The sequence below is a fragment of the Alligator mississippiensis genome, chromosome 1 (genome assembly GCF_030867095.1).
Source record: "Alligator mississippiensis isolate rAllMis1 chromosome 1, rAllMis1, whole genome shotgun sequence".
NCBI classification, from domain to species: Eukaryota; Metazoa; Chordata; order Crocodylia; family Alligatoridae; genus Alligator; species Alligator mississippiensis.
In genome coordinates this window covers 447,148,491-447,153,942 of record NC_081824.1, presented here as the reverse complement: position 1 = coordinate 447,153,942, position 5,452 = coordinate 447,148,491, and positions in this window count along the sequence as shown.

Below are 5,452 nucleotides of genomic sequence, written 5' to 3'. Positions count from 1 at the left end.
CCCACAAGATATAGGAGGAGTGTAGACCAGCAGCCTCCAGGGCATAATCCAGCCTCTACCTATTAGGAATTACAGGTAGTTAGCCATAGTAGTTTGACGCCAGGCAGAAGATACGGCAGGGTGGCACTGCGGAAACTTCTTGGTTCAGAGAAGCAAGAACTTTCATAGGCAACAGCCTACATTATTGGATGCTATGAATAGATGGACTTTTCAGAGAGGGCCAAAATTCTCTGAACCAGTTCGTCTCTAAGGTGCTACCTTGCCCTACCTTTTGCCAAAAGACCTTCTTTTGTTGGTGACAAATGTAATAATTGTATCAGTATCAGATTACACTGATTCAGGCTATTATATAATATACAAGTAACTATTATGCCTGCATGCTTCCATTGGTGATGCGTAGAGGGTGCCCGTGGGTGGACATGCACTCCCGAGATAGGTGGTGTACCCCCTGAGAGAAGCACTGCCAGCACTGCTGGCGGTGCCTGTGCGTGGTCACCGCTTGCCACCCCTGCCCCCACCACCGCCAACACTGCTGGCGGCATCTGCAGGTGGTCGCCAATCTCCACTGGCTGCCACCAGAGCTGCTGGCGGCGTCTGCAGGTGGTCACCAACCACTGGCCAGTGCTCGCCACCCGCTCCCAAGCTGCTGACACTGCTGCGGCTCCCTGCAGGAGCAGCCCACTTGCTGCCACCATACCCCTACTGCTGCCACTGCCGCCGTCACCTGCAGGTGGTCGCCATGCCCCCCCAGCCTCCAGGGACACGTGTCATTCATGCATGCTTCTGTAGTGATACAAGTATAGCAAAACTGTTGTAACTTTAATCCGTTTCATTCAAAGTTAAAGCTGGTGATTTAGCTCACTTGTAACACTGCAGGGGCACATACATCTAATGGATATATAATAAGAGATGATGTGCACTCCCAAGCTACAACAACTTTTCCCCTCTAAAAGTTGAAGGCAATGTCTGTCCACAGCCTGAAGTGGGTAACATTGACTAGAATCAGAGGCTGTGTTCACTGTGATGGCCACATGTCCTAGCACAGAGGATCTCAAGTACAGCATGTCCACCTGCATCCAGTCACACACTCCAAACCTTGAAATAAGGCATCAAGGCTGCCCTGGGGATGTCTCTCCACAGTCATACTTGAGACCTAAGGCCTTTGGTATGCTTGGAACAACCCTGCAGGGACATTCTGATATTTTTCCAGGTTTGGAGTGTGTGGACAGAAATGTGTGCATAAACTGGGGTGTTCCTGCACCAGGACGCTCAGGGGCAGCAACGTAGACACACCAGTAGATCAGGCACCAGATGGACTAGGTGCCTAATCCTGTGTTCTCATAATGAGAATTTCTATGTTCCCATAATGTTGATAACGTACTTGCAGAGGTAGGCTGTTTGCTGTTAGTTTAACAGGAAATCTTCTGACTGGGTGGAGGCAAAAACCAAAAGCAAACTTCTGATCTTCCAGAATGAAAAGGAAGACGGGATTGTGGTGACTTTGTAGTTTAGGTCTCTCTTTTGTTTAGGCTGCTAGGAGCCCGCAAAGTGATCTAGACAAGTGTTTGTAATGAGTGTATCATTCAAACTACCTCAGCAGGTGAGTTGGACTCTCCTGGCCTATTCCAAAACCACATCTGTATGGTAGGACACTGAGTAATACCACAGAGCACTTTTTTTGGTTGCACATACTCTGAGGGCAAGGCATCTATATGCTTACGACTGAGGTCTGGTTTATAGGCATCATACTTGCCCCCCAACCTTTTTTTGTGGTTATTATTAAAACACAGTAGCAACAGCCAGGTTGAATGTGGGAGACACTAACACATCCATCAGCATCTGGGACTTCATGATCTCACTTTGCTGCCCACACCACATTTCAGAGATTGTGTTGCTCAGATACTCCTAAGCAAACCCTGACAGCACATAAGGGGATGGAAAAGTTTTGTAGGTGGGGGAGTGGGGAGGGGGCATGTTCATGGATCTTAGCTCTAAGCAAGGGCTATTTCCAAGCCAGCCAATGCCTTTGCCACCAGAACCACTGCTGCCACCACCCCTTTCCTTGCTGACTGGTCACTGCATGGGCAAGCTGAAATGCCAGCAAAGATCCCGGTATTGAAACTCTGCACAACCCCCACAGCTCTAAGAGCCAAATAAAATGGCTCTGTAGGTTGCTGAAACACAGGAGACCATTTATAGATGTTACGTTTTTCTAGGTTTAATCCAGACTACAGCCATCCACCATACACATGTGGACGTCTGTAGTCCAAATTAAAATTGGCTCCAGCTCAAATTAACTAAACTTCACTGAATGAGGATTAAAGTTAATGCAGACTAGGGCAGTCTGAATTAGGCAATTTAAACTGTATTAATTAACATAGGCATTGCTTTTATGAAAAACAGTCCTTAGGAACTCAGGTAAGCAGATAAGCATTGCAAATATAAGTTGCTGCAGGGGAAACTCAATTGGGATTTTGCAACACAACAGAGGCTATAAGACAGAAGGCAACACCTTTACAAGGTCTCAGATGTGCCAGTAACACCTCACCCTGACTAAGTACCAACATGTTAGGGCTAGAGATAGACATTACACATAAACGGGTTTAAGTGATCAGAAACTGGTTTAAACATGTAACAGAACAAATGTTCAGTGCATGTAAACCAGTTTGAAAATGGCTGAGACCAATTTGAGATAAACCTGGTTGAATGTAGTATCAGACTTAACTGATTTGGGTCAAACTGGTTTATGCAATGTCTGTCCCAGACCCCTTGCTGCATGTCTGGGATGTCTGTACAGTTACAAACTGATTTAGCCTAGCCAGGTTTGGCTAACCTGCAATCAATTCAGGCTCAGGCTTTTTGAATGTCTGTCACTAGCCTATAAAACTGCAACAAGGTAGCAGTACTTAATCAGACTTATCATCATCTCCTAATTAATACCAAACTCTGTTAAGAGGCTGTCAGGTATATAAACTGCGAATAGCCAGCGCCCTCTACCATGATGATCATGGATGTCCATTAACCTTTAATTTGAATTGAAATTTGATTCGGACTGGGTTATGCAAATCAGTCAACACTATTTGGAAAATGCTAAGCACCTCTACAAACTGCTGGAAAGTATGACCGGGTTGACCGGTTCTGCTTCTATCCAGTAGGCAGCAGTGGTACAAATGCATCACAGGCTCTCCACAAGATCACGAGTTCAGGAGAACTCTAATGGAGGTCATTTTATATTGTCTTTTGAGCAAAGGTCTTGCCAGCTATATTCATCTGGGGGATATGATCACATACCCTGGTTTTGTATACTGATGTAAATTATCCCAGGATCAAGAGCAGACAGATGTGAGGGTTTCCCCAGAGTGGCTCACACAGTAGCTGACACAGTAGCTTAGCTGTTAGGCAGAAGCGGAGGAGGCATAGTAGGCTTGTTTTCCTTTAGCAAATGGCTACTCCTGATGGGATGCAGAGAGATGAAACCTAAACCAGTGTCATTTATACAAAAAAAGATTTTTTTTTATTTTTTTATTTTTTTTGCAATTTCTCAGTTGGTCTAATAAAAGGTATCACCTCTGAACCAAAAGTTCTAGATTTTTGCATTTCTTTTTGTCTCAGACCAACATGGCTACCAAATATATCCCTGAAACATGGAAGATGCTGCATTTTAGCTGATTTTGGATTATAAACTTCATTGCTGAACAAGAAACATTTTTACATCTGCCTGCTTGCCATCTGACACCAACAGGGGAGGAATCCTGCTTGATTTTCACAACAAAGAGCACCTCACAAAGACACTCTCATGGACCCAGAGAGACAGATTTCCAGCTTCAGCTTCCTCTGTGCAAAAATGAAGTTTATTTCCTACATATGGGGACTTTTTACCATCTTTAACTTTCCCTGAGCCTGATGAAAGGTGTGGAAGCCTGAAAGCTTGCAGAAAAAGATCATTTTCTTTGCCATTTCTCAGTTGGTCTAATAAAAGGTATCATCTCTGAACCAAGAGTTCTAGATTTTTGCATTCATACTGGTAGCATTTTACCTCTGATTCTTTCAAGGATTTCCCTCTGATTTCTTTTTTTTTTTATCAGCCAAGGCAAAGCTATCCCTATTTAGGGGTCTGCATTGTCTGTCCCCTACGTTTTTACACCGATGTAAATGGTTAGTTTGTCTATACCTTCTAAAGTGCACAGGAGAATACATTAGAAAGCAGCAGTGCATATAATGAACGTCTCGGAGGGAGCCCAGTACATCTGTTTTGTACGAGGAAACAAGCAGATCTGGCTGTCCTCCAGTCACCCAACAGCAGAGCTCTGTCTGCTGCATACCAATGACATTGCTCTTGTTGAAGGTGCCAGGGGGTCTTGGACACTCCTTGTTCTCATTTAAAGAGAGAGCGTTTGTTCTCCTCTAAGGATGCTAGGTGGCAGCAGAGACAAACTAATCATCATCCACTTCAGCCACAGGAGGGAAGTAAAATCTGAAAGCTGTGATACTGGGAGATGTGTGTGGCTTCACATTTGTGGCTCTAAACTTCAGGAGTGGAACCTCCTTTGCCCCAGCTGGGCACTGCCATAGCTGCCAGGCATGGTTCTCACAGAAGAGCCCTAAAGATTATTTTTCAAGGCAGTTGTTATGGCTAGCAGAGCTTTGGCCCGCTCATAGTGTCCAGTATGGACAGGAACTCAGGATTTAAAACCAACAAACAGAGACAATCATGCCAAGAAATACAGAATGAGGTTCTTCCTTCCCACCCAGCCCAGAACTCCCCCCAGCTTGTGCAAGAAGTCAAAATGCCTACAGATCTCAGCCTTTCCAACGTTACAAGAAAACTCTTCTCTTTACCCCAGTTTCCCCATAATGCTCAGGTACAGGAGAAATGAAGAGGAGACAGAAAGCCCTGACCGACTTGACGCCAGGTTCACAATTCATGTGAGGATAGTCTCTGAATCTGAATACTAATCAACTGAGAGGGACCAGGAGGCAAGGGGATTAAAATCTGTATTTAGCATTGCCCTGTCTCTGGTGTGGACATTAACATTAATACTTTGTACCCACCCTAGAATGAATACCTGATAGAGGCATACATGGCTGCATGCATGGCTTGACAGAGCCTAATACATATGCATTATCCAGGAATATATGAACTATAAGCCCACCTCTTATCTTAGTATCCTGCCTCAAGCCAATGGCCTCTTATCTTAGCTGCCTGACAGAGGCCAGCACCAGTTGCTTTGGAGAAAAGTACAAGAAATCTTGAAATGGACATTTATGTCCTTACATTTTACCTTGAAAAAAAGAGAAGAGCCAGAAATATCAGGATATAAAAATAAATACAAGCTGTACCAGCAGGGGTGCTTTCTTCTTAATCCTCTCAACTAGAGGTTAGTTTAGACCCTGATGGGAAGTTTACAGCTCTCCCTTCAGTGCTTACACAGTGCGGGAGGCTCCAGTACAT